This window comes from Oncorhynchus kisutch, linkage group LG14, assembly GCF_002021735.2.
Source record: "Oncorhynchus kisutch isolate 150728-3 linkage group LG14, Okis_V2, whole genome shotgun sequence".
Lineage (NCBI taxonomy): Eukaryota > Metazoa > Chordata > Actinopteri > Salmoniformes > Salmonidae > Oncorhynchus > Oncorhynchus kisutch.
Genome location: NC_034187.2, coordinates 12,979,857 through 12,992,282, shown reverse-complemented (window position 1 = coordinate 12,992,282; position 12,426 = coordinate 12,979,857). Strand labels below are relative to the sequence as shown.

The following is a 12,426-nucleotide window of genomic DNA, read 5'->3' as shown; positions in this document are numbered from 1 at the left end:
GGCCTATTTCAGTGTTGATTAGACCAGTCACTGACATGTAACAACAAACCAAGACCGGCCTATTTCAGTGTTGACTAGACCAGTCACTGACATGTAACAACAAACCAAGACAGGCCTATTTCAGTGTTGACTAGACCAGTCACTGACATGTAACAACAAACCAAGACAGGCCTATTTCAGTGATGACTAGACCAGTCACTGACATGTAACAACAAACCAAGACAGGCCTATTTCAGTATTGATTAGACCAGTCACTGACATGTAACAACAAACCAAGACAGGCCTATTTCAGTGTTGACTAGACCAGTCACTGACATGTAACAACAAACCAAGACAGGCCTATTTCAGTGTTGACTAGACCAGTCACTGACATGTAACAACAAACCAAGACAGGCCTATTTCAGTATTGATTAGACCAGTCACTGACATGTAACAACAAACCAAGACAGGCCTATTTCAGTGTTGACTAGACCAGTCACTGACATGTAACAACAAACCAAGACAGGCCTATTTCAGAATTGACTAGACCAGTCACTGACGTGTAACAACAAACCAAGACCGGCCTATTTCAGTGTTGACTAGACCAGTCACTGACATGTAACAACAAACCAAGACAGGCCTATTTCAGTGATGACTAGACCAGTCACTGACATGTAACAACAAACCAAGGCAGGCCTATTTCAGTATTGATTAGACCAGTCACTGACATGTAACAACAAACCAAGACAGGCCTATTTCAGTGTTGACTAGACCAGTCACTGACATGTAACAACAAACCAAGACAGGCCTATTTCAGAATTGACTAGACCAGTCACTGACGTGTAACAACAAACCAAGACAGGCCTATTTCAGTGTTGATTAGACCAGTCACTGACATGTAACAACAAACCAAGACAGGTCTATTTCAGTATTGATTAGACCAGTCACTGACATGTGACAACAAACCAAGACAGGCCTATTTCAGTGTTGACTAGATCAGTCACTGACATGTAACAACAAACCAAGACCGGCCTATTTCAGTGTTGACTAGACCAGTCACTGACATGTAACAACAAACCAAGACAGGCCTATTTCAGTGTTGACTAGACCAGTCACTGACGTGTAACAGACTCGTAGTGTTTGATCATTTAAATGCTTCCAAGACTCTTTCCTGTCGTAAAACACATTCGACCTCTTTGATATTCTCACATAAGGAATTTTTACGAGTTATAGCCTACTTTATTAGCAAACTCTCAAAAGTGATGAGAACTTATTTTTAGCATTCTGTGTGAGGCTACTCTAGCATTCTGTGTGAGGAAGTAGGCTACTCTAGCATTCTGTGTGAGGAAGTAGGCTACTCTAGCATTCTGTGTGAGGAAGTAGGCTACTCTAGCATTCTGTGTGAGGAAGTAGGCTACTCTTAGCATTCTGTGTGAGGAAGTAGGCTACTCTAGCATTCTGTGTGAGGAAGTAGGCTACTCTAGCATTCTGTGTGAGGAAGTAGGCTACTCTAGCATTCTGTGTGAGGAAGTAGGCTACTCTTAGCATTCTGTATGAGGAAGTAGGCTACTCTTAGCATTCTGTATGAGGAAGTAGGCTACTCTAGCATTCTGTGTGAGGAAGTAGGCTACTCTAACATTCTGTGTGAGGAAGTAGGCTACTCTTAGCATTATGCAAAGAGGCCTCAGAACACTCTTTGCTTACATGACATGACATCACAATGTCACAGTGTATCACCAGCACAGGAGCAATCCCATGATGCAACGGGACAGGGGTGGGAAACGTCAATTACAGCACAGATGCAGACAGTTAGATAACAGTGAAATCAAGAAGACAGTGAAATTTGATACAATGTCGTTGACACGTTGTTGGAGTCCCACACACACACACAGTGGCCCTAGTGCTGCATCTCTCTCGCTCTTCCTAGATAAGACTAGCAGAGCAGCATGCATTTAGTGTGTTGTCGTACAGTCAGGGAACATACAGTCAGGGAACCCCAACCGTCATCTCTCTGTGTGAGAAGCCACCAATAAAACACACTCTGCAGTAGCCTAAGTTTCAAGGTCACAGAGGCTCTATTCCAATCCGCTGCCTCTCTGGAGTCAGATACATTCCTGTTAGAAAATGAGCACTTTTTTTGTACAGCGGGAGTAGTATATTTTCTTCAATCTCTCCATCTGGGCAATTCATAAAGCATTTCTGAGTAGAAGTTTCTGAGTAGGATCCGTTTTGACTTTCAGATCACAATGAATAATATTACAGTGTTTATTTATTTTACCTTTATTTAACTAAGCAAGTCAGTTAAGAACAAATTCTTATTTTCAATGACGGCCTAGGAACAGTGGGTTAACTGCCTGGTTGATGGGCAGAACGGCAGATTTTTACCTTGTCAGCTCGGGGATCCAATCTTGCAACCTTTCGGTTACAAGTCCAAAGCTCTAACCATTAGGCGACCTGCCGCCCCTGTGTATGGACAGGGAAGACCTGATCCTAGAATAGCACTCCTACTTTGAGATAATTTATGAATACAGGTACAGAAGGCTGCCTGCTGCCTCAGAGCCAGCCCAGAACCACCCCACTCAGCCAGCAGGTGGCTGGTCCACACTGTTGTAGTTGAGACCCAAATGGCACCATATTCCCTATTGAGTGCACTAATTTTGACCAGAGCCCTATGTGCCCCAGTTAAAAGTAGTGCACTATAAAGGGAATATTTAAATGTGCTGGAAGACTAGGCTGCATGTCACAGTAATAAAGCAGTCATGATGCGATGATAGGCCTACTTCCATTCCTATTAGTCTGAGCAGTCACACATCCACACACACACATCCACACACACACACACATCCACACACACACACATCCACACACACGTGTCAAGTCAACACGGTAAATAGGAGTCATTAAACTAGGGGAAACACCTCCAATGTTTGCTAATCTAATTCATTAGTGGGTTAGAGCAGCCTCAGCCTGGTCTACTGGAGCAGAGACGTCCTCCTCTATGGGTGACTCAAATGATGCCCTATTCCCTATGAGCCCTGGACAAAAGTAGTGCACTATGTAGTAGAGGTCGACCGATTAATCGGCATGGACGATTCAAGTTTTTATAACAATCGATTACATTTCAATCCACGAGGAGACTGTGTGGCAGGCTGTTACGCGAGTGCAGCAAGGAGCCAAGGTAAGTTGCCAGCTAACATTAAACTTACCTTATAAAAAACAATCAATCTTAACATAATCACTAGTTAACTACACATGGTTGATGATATTACTAGTTTAACTAGCTTGTCCTGCGTTGCATATAATCAATGTGGTGCCTGTTAATTTATCATCGAATCACAGCCTACTTCGTCAAACGAGTGATGATTTAACAAAAGCGTATTCGCATCAGGGTATATGCAGCAGTTTGGGCCGCCTGGCTCGAAGCAAACTGTGTGAAGACCATTCCTTCCTAAATAAGACCGTAATGAATTTGCCAGAATTTTACATAATTATGACAGAACATTGAAGATTAGGCTGGCAATACTATAGTCCCTATAAGAACATCCAATAGTCAAAGGTATATGAAATACAAATCGCATAGAGAGAAATAGCCCTATAAATACGACATTAACTACAACCTAAAACTTCTTACCTGGGAATATTGAAGACTCATGTTAAAAGGAACTACCAGCTTTCATATGTTCTCATGTTCTGAGCAAGAAACTTAAACAATATATTTTTTACATGGCACATATTGCACTTTTACTTTCTTCTCCAACACTGTGTTTTTGCATTATTTAAACCAAATTGAACATGTTTCATTATTTATTTGAGACTAAATAGATTTTATTTATGTATTATATTAAGTTAAAATTAAAGTGTTCATTCAGTATTGTTGTATTTGCCATTATTACAAAAATATATGTAAAAAATAATATTAAAAAATGCCAGATAAATCGGTATCTGTTTTTTTTTTGGTCTTCCCAATAATCGGTATCGGTATTTGCGTTGACAAATCATAAATCGGTCAACCTCTACTATGTAGGGAATAGGGTGCCATTTGGGATGCTGACCTCTGGAGATTAAAGGAGTGTCTGATTCCCTAACTGCTGCTGCCTGAGCCTGGCTGTTCAGTCATCTCTCTGTTTAAAGCCCTAGAGCCTAGCCATGAAGCCTAGCCATGGAGCCTAGCTCTGGAGCCTAGCCCTGGAGCCTAGCACTGGAGCCTAGCCATGGAGCCTAGCCATGGAGCCTAGCCCTAGAGCCTAGCACTGGAGCCTAGCCATGGAGCCTAGCCATGGAGCCTAGCCATGGAGCCTAGCTCTGGAGCCTAGCACTGGAGCCTAGCCCTAGAGCCTAGCCATGAAGCCTAGCCCTAGAGCCTAGCCATGAAGCCTAGCCATGGAGCCTAGCCCTGGAGCCTAGCACTGGAGCCTAGCTCTGGAGCCTAGCCACGAAGCCTATTTTATTTATTTTTTATTTCACCTTTATTTAACCAGGTAGGCTAGTTAAGAACAAGTTCTCATTCATTTACAACTGCGACCTGGCCAAGATAAAGCAAAGCAGTTTGACACATACAACAGCACAGAGTTACACATGGAATAAAACAAACATACAGTCAATAATATAGTAGAACAAGACTATATACGGTGTGTGCATATGATGTAAGAAAAGGGAGGTAAGGCAATAAATAGGCCATGGTGGCGAAGTAATTACAATATAGCAATTAAACACTGGAATGGTAGATGTGCAGCCTAGCCCTGGAGCCTCCCCTGAGAGCATGGTGATACAGTCAGAAGTGAGTAGGCATGATAGTAGTGAATGATGTTGGGGTTGTCTCTCAATATCTGAACCTCACTAAAGTACTTGCAGACTACTGTATTGCTCAATTGCTGTATAAAGAATGTATTGATTGTATGTGAGATTCTGTACTGTAAAATTTGCCTGTTGATAAGCTATTCTTCTCAACTAATGAGTTGCTCTGGATCTTGAATCACAAGCTATGAATTAAGTATTGTCTGTACCACACATGACTATGCAGCTAGACTACTCCCTCCCTCTCTCTCTCTCACACACACACACACACACACACACGTCAGTTTAACATAACCATAATATGACGTGAGTGATTGATTAGAAACAAAGCTATGGAGTTACTGTCAAAAATAATGTCTGTTGGCAGAAATGGCTGTCTGTCATACTGGGGCTGCTATACCGCAAACGAACAAGCTCGAGACAAATATATCCACTAGCATTACCAGAATAAAAATGTTATGACGACAATGCACGATATAAATTCGCTCTAGTAACAGTCAGCTGTTACAAAGTAATAACCACATAAGTAAGTAATTGGTGTGTTACAATGTGTAACCACTTCGCCTGTGTTGTTGCTTTACGAAGCTGCGTAGCTAGCCTAGCGTTGCTACAGCAGATTTACGATTGCGCGTACACGCACATTGATTGCACACACGGGCCATACTAGAGTGCCTCTTTGCATTTAGCTATTGGTTAGCATAAAGATAATCAACCTACTAAGGCTATGGGGAAACTGCGTTCTAAAATATCATCTCGATGCATCTAGTTATGGGACGACCTTGGCAGCGATGATACATTGCGTCAGTCCTTTTAAAATGTAGCTAATGTGGCCTACTGCATTCGTGCATGTTGACGTCAGCCAATGTTAGCTAGCTTAGCTATCAGGATCCGTTTGCATAGCTGCGGTGTCCATACCTTGACCGCTCCGATCCTTGATCCGAAAGGAGCCGGGCGTGGTTACAAATAATCCTCTATGTTTGTCTTGACGGAATGTTGAGACATTGAGTGGAATTCCACAGCGGGCGCGTTATTATGCATGCAACGTTGATTCTGCAGCTGAGGTTTACATACAGACATGTGAATTCAGCAGTGACATAATGAGTTTGATTTAATCGTCCCTTTTCTACTTCTCTCTCCCTGTCACCTCAGCATCTCTCTCTCTCTATCGCTGCAGATCCCAGACGTGACTAACGGTATCAGCCAGCCTGACTGCGCGCTCGTTCACGATCATATCCCCCTCGCAACAAGCTCGCTATGTAAACGCATTCGTGATTTAAAGCGCTAGTGCAAGTGTAATTATGTTTCATGAGCATGGCCGCGCCCAATATTCCATAGGAAGTTCCCGGACTTTAGTTACTGTTACTAGGTCTTGCAAACCTCATATTACAATGTCACCTCCTCTATTCTATTCTGGTGTATTTTAATGTAATTGTTTTCATCAATGAAGATCCAGATACAACAGCGTTGTAGATTTTGGTGCAACATGCCAATATCGTGTGTGCTTTGGTATTGTCTACCACAATTTTAAGAGTTATTGCATTAACAACCACTATTCACTGAACATTTGCTGACAGCTAAGAAATATATATTTTTAGGGGTAAATACTTCAAAGGAGCTTGATAAGAATGTTCAAAAAAAGTTTTTGGAGCCAATCCCAAACAACTACATCTACCTCAAATTCTTGCCACTTTATTATTGCTGACCTGTTATATGAGCATGTGCTAGGTTTTCTCACGGTGCTTACACCTATCTATTTGTGCATACATTTTCAGAAGTGAAAGACGTCCCAAGGATCCCGGATTTCACTAATCGATTACGTATCCATGCACAAGACAGTACAGTATGCAACTCTGTTGTATTTCCTTTTAGCTACATCAAAGCATAATTTGAGAGGAGTCGTTTCGTGTGTAACAGTTAGCTCGATCTCGCTATGATCGCCAATGGAAATCAAACGGTCTGAACGCCAACTAGTAGCTAATGTGTAGCTAACGTGGCTAGCCTACCGTGCGTTCATGTTGCTCTCGCCAGTCCTGGCAGTATTCTGTCCAGTAGATTCCCACCGCCCTCTCGTCACTACAGGATGCCCAAGCGCTTCGGAGCGCTAGTTCTTATCGGACTGGCTCTGGCGTGCTTAGCTTCCTGGGTGCTGGAGAGCTATGACACCCCCAACGCAGTGTCAGGCTGTCTACACCGAATTGGGCAATAAATGTCTATATTTGTACATGGCCAATCTGTTGACTGGAGTAGATTCTACAATGAGGTAAAGAAACCGCAGACCTACAGATATGTGCATTCTTTGTGAATTTCACCTCAAAGCTGAGCAGTCAGTCACTTCACTGCTTAATGCCCCCCCACTGGTATTGAATTGCAAACAATACAACATTCATATGTCTAGCTTTCTACCAACCAGCTCTCTACAGCTGTGTTCACACAGGCAGCTCAATTCATATTGATTTCTTTACTAATGGGTCTTTTGACCAATCAGATCAGCTCTGAACAAGATATGATGTGAAAAGATCTAAAGTGATTGGTCTAGACCCCCTCAGGTAACTACTCCTTGATCTGTGCTGATGTTTCCATCACCCCTGGACCCAAGCGGCATGACAACAACCATAGAAGTTGGCTGTAAAGATCTGGGACCAGGCTAGCTCAACACATCTGAATAATATTTAAACTCCACTCTAATCTATTCCTACTCCATGTCATTCATTTAAACATAAGACAGACATTACACAGGGGTGGGTAACTCCAGTCCTTGAGGTCCTGATTGATGTCACACTTTATTTCCTTCCCTAGCAAACAAAGCTGATTAATGAAATTCGTGACTGGGTGATTATTGGAGTCATGTATGTTAGCTGGGGCTGTGGAAAAATTGTGACACCAATCAGGCCCTCGAGGACTGGAGTTGCCCACCCCTGCGTACAGCCTATTTGCATAATAACTACAGTATGTCTTTATATAACTCCATACATGACAGTACCAGATGGATCTGTTGGCATCCTTCAGGACTGAGAGCCACAGCTGGAACCAGTCCATCTGGTTTGGCCACTATACCACTTCAACTGTTATCTCCCCTCCTCCAGGGGTGAAAGGGGTGATGAGGTAGCAATAGTGTATGTGTGTGTGTGTGTGTGTGTGTGTGTGTGTGTGTGTGTGTGTGTGTGGTTGTGAGGGGTGATTAGGTAACAGAAGAATGTTTGTGGGTTAAGTTTCTATTGAGTCAATCTGGTTTCCCTGCTCTCCTGGTTACTGTATCTCTAATGCCAACACCCAATACAGCACAGCATTTCAATTTCATCCCATATGGATATGTTTAGGACAAAGAACAACTTCTAAAAGTTAGAATACCTCATGAAACAAGTTACTATCTGGTAACTATGGAAGTGTCATGGTTGTTATAACAACCTTGTCATTTTTGCCTGTGTGTGTGTACAATGTCATCCATTTCATGTGATATGTGTAAGAATATGTCGAAGATAAATACACAATCCCTCAACCCTGTTAATAGGAAAACCTTCTTGGTTTCCTCTTTATAGAAATGAATAAGAGGATATGAGAGGAAGCTTCTATTAGTCACCATGGTTTCAGCAGATGTCATTCCATTTGGTGCGTTCCAGCACCTGAGACCTCTTCAGGATGTTGTGATAGACCTGCCACTATACCTCATGCTACAGGGAGTCCACCTTGCTCTCCATTTCACATCTGTCAGGTCACCTGTTAGGTGGACAGACATTTTTCATGTTGGCTCCCCTGTCTCTGCAGATGTGTTTGATGACCTTTCCCTATGTTGTACTGTATTCTAACCCTGGTCTCTCTGGTCCACTCAGGACCATAACTCTGGTCTCTCTGGTCCCCTCAGGACCATAAGCCTAGTGTCTCTGGTCCCATTAGGATCATAACCATGGTCTCTCTGGCCCCAGTCAGAGAGATGCCCCAGTCACAGCGATTCAAGTTACTGTTAACAGAGTGGAGTTGGGTAAAGACCGGTCGGCTGGGGGCCCCTGTATGTTGTGCCATGTGACCCCTCGCGCTACCTCACTGGTGTCATGACGTTGCCCTCTTTGGGTACAGCAAGCCCCATCCCCCTCTCCCTGTCTCCTACACCCAGGCTGCTGTGGTCAGAGAGAGGTCGTAAATTCCTGGAGGAGATTATCTCCTCATGGCCACAGTATAGATACAGAGTGAATTTTCATAGAGAACAAATGAATTTCTTCTACCTCACAGAACTTGAGGTCCGAACAACATTTATGTTTTGGAGAAGGTATAAAAGATCGGTGAAGAATCCAGCTACGAACTGGTCCGTTTAGTACAATTTTGTGAAACTCATGGGAGACAATACAGTCACATTACCATAATGCTGTTTATATAATAGCCTCAGATATGAGGTTTACATCTAATTGTTGTATAAGATTTATGAGTGAAGATGATACTGTTTGTAAAATTGTGTAATGTGATTTTGGACTGTTTAATGAAGGAAACTCCAATTCCCTTTGGAGTTGAACTAAATCAGAGGACTGCCCATGAGCCCAGTTCGGACCTGGTGTCATGAGACAGCCTTTTTCTGCAACTCCTAAATAAAAAACCCACTTTGAGAATTTCTCAACAGAACATGTTGCTCTCAATTACGAGAGGACTAAGGTTGCAGACCAGCTTACCTCAATAACGAGAGGGCCATGGTTTGAGACCAGATGGCTGAATCTTTTAACCATCCCACGTGGTTAAACTATTAGACTATTGATTAGACTATCGATACCGACAGAATAAGAACAAGTCTTTGATATTAATTACTAGTCTGCAGCTAGGAATTCAGTATCATTGAACGCGAAGACCGACAACTGCCAAAACATCTATCCATAATGACATGAATGAATGTCACTCTGACAGAGAGGGCGGACAAACTCTCCAACAGAAACAAAATTTTCAACGAATACACAGACGACACACTGAGCGTAAATATATTAATTGATTGCAATTGTTCCTGAATGGGTGAACGTTCATGTGCAAAGGATTAGTATTTCAATTGTTATAATTATCAACTGTGTGTTGTCTTATCTCAGTCGATCCCCACTTCCCTTTTGTACACCAAGCCGTGATGCCGGTTTATCCCACTAGGGAAACTCCGTTATAATTTCCGTGTATCTACAGTGCCTTGCGAAAGTATTCGGCCCCCTTGAACTTTGCGACCTTTTGCCATATTTCAGGCTTCAAACATAAAGATATAAAACTGTATTTTTTTGTGAAGAATCAACAACAAGTGGGACACAATCATGAAGAGGAACAACATTTATTGGATATTTCAAACTTTTTTAACAAATCAAAAACAGAAAAATTGGGCGTGCAAAATTATTCAGCCCCCTTAAGTTAATACTTTGTAGTGCCACCTTTTGCTGCGATTACAGCTGTAAGTCGCTTGGGGTATGTCTCTATCAGTTTTGCACATCGAGAGACTGACATTTTTTCCCATTCCCAAACAGCTCGAGCTCAGTGAGGTTGGATGGAGAGCATTTGTGAACAGCAGTTTTCAGTTCTTTCCACAGATTCTCGATTGGATTCAGGTCTGGACTTTGACTTGGCCATTCTAACACCTGGATATGTTTATTTTTGAACCATTCCATTGTAGATTTTGCTTTATGTTTTGGATCATTGTCTTGTTGGAAGACAAATCTCCGTCCCAGTCTCAGGGCTTTTGCAGACTCCATCAGGTTTTCTTCCAGAATGGTCCTGTATTTGGCTCCATCCATCTTCCCATCAATTTTAACCATCTTCCCTGTCCCTGCTGAAGAAAAGCAGGCCCAAACCATGATGCTGCCACCACCATGTTTGACAGTGGGGATGGTGTGTTCAGAGTGATGAGCTGTGTTGCTTTTATGCCAAACATAACGTTTTGCATTGTTGCCAAAAAGTTCAATTTTGTGTCTCCCAGGTGGCTTGTGGCAAACTTTAAACAACACTTTTTATGGATATCTTTAAGAAATGGCTTTCTTCTTGCCACTCTTCCATAAAGGCCAGATTTGTGCAATATACGACTGATTGTTGTCCTATGGACAGAGTCTCCCACCTCAGCTGTAGATCTCTGCAGTTCATCCAGAGTGATCATGGGCCTCTTGGCTGCATCTCTGATCAGTCTTCTCCTTGTATGAGCTGAAAGTTTAGAGGGACGGCCAGGTCTTGGTAGATTTGCAGTGGTCTGATACTCCTTCCATATCAATATTATCGCTTGCACAGTGCTCCTTGGGATGTTTAAAGCTTGGGAAATCTTTTTGTTTCCAAATCCGGCTTTAAACTTCTTCACAACAGTATCTCGGACCTGCCTGGTGTGTTCCTTGTTCTTCATGATGCTCTCTGCGCTTTTAACGGCCCTCTGAGACTATCACAGTGCAGGTGCATTTATACGGAGACTTGATTACACACAGGTGGATTGTATTTATCATCATTAGTCATTTAGGTCAACATTGGATCATTCAGAGATCCTCACTGAACATCTGGAGAGAGTTTGCTGCACTGAAAGTAAAGGGGCTGAATAATTTTGCACGCCCAAGTTTTCAGTTTTTGATTTGTTAAAAAAGTTTGAAATATCCAATAAATGTCATTCCACTTCATGATTGTGTCCCACTTGTTGATTCTTCACAAAAAAATACAGTTTTATATCTTTATGTTTGAAGCCTGAAATGTGGCAAAAGGTCGCAAAGTTCAAGGGGGCCGAATACTTTCGCAAGGCACTGTATCTACTGTTTGTTTATGCATTTCTGTGAATTACTTAGTAAATAAATTATTTAAGACAATTGATGTATGGATAACTCATAGTGAAGACTGGGTTCGTGTGTGTGAGGTTATACTTTAGTTTCAAAGTAGAAACACTCTGTGTGACCCTGATTTAGCACACTGTAGAAATGATTTACTGAGATCTTTGGAATACTAGTTCTGTCGGTGTTCAGGTGATAATATGCAGCCTCTTATTTTGTGTGTGTGTGCGTGTGTGTGCACCTGTGTGTGCACCTGTGTGCATGTTCACCTGTGTGTGTGTCAGGACGTGGCAGGGTGGTCGGCAGTTCGAGAACAGCTCTTCACTCTGCAAGAGGACCTGTCCCCCAGCTTTGGTTTCTTCTAGTCCTGTATCCTGCTCACTGACCACTACTTCCTGGTAAGAACACAAGGAAGAATACTTGATTTTCCAGTCAGACTTGAGATTCGAAGCGCTGACCTTCCAGTTGTTGACCCGCTTTCCTAATCAATCAATCAAATGTATTTACATCAGCAGATGTCCCAAAGTGCTGTACAGAAACCCAGACTAAAACCCCAAACAGCAAGCAATGCAGATGTAGAAGCACGGTGGCAAGAAAAAACTCCCTAGAAAGGCATGAACCTAGGAAGAAACCTAGAGAGAGTGTCATGACGTTGGCCTGGGGATAGGTTTATGAAAGTCATAAATACCTCTTCCCTCCTTTTTACATTTGCAAAACCCTTGGTTAACATAGAGATTCTGGGTACGTCAGAAGGTGAATGAAGTGAACTATATTGAACTATATTCTGGTAATCCGACCAATGGAACATATGCTTAATGAATATGATGTCAGTTCGGTTGTCATCTGAGACATTCTCATCAATGATAAGATGACATAAACTCTACAGTGGAAAGTCTACACATCAGAGTTA

At 42.4% G+C, this 12,426-nt stretch overlaps 1 protein-coding gene across 1 annotated transcript in view; it reads right to left on the bottom strand.

The window, feature by feature from the left end:
• The window catches only part of LOC109904595 (tau-tubulin kinase 2-like), a 39,776-nt gene extending 33,753 nt beyond the window's left edge, over positions 1 to 6,023 (bottom strand). Inside the window, exon 1 of the mRNA XM_031787600.1 lies at positions 5,689 to 6,023. The gene's annotated coding sequence lies outside the window, so the exon portion shown is untranslated. The remainder of the gene's footprint in view (positions 1 to 5,688) is intronic.
• Between the last annotated feature and the right edge of the window lie 6,403 nt (positions 6,024 to 12,426).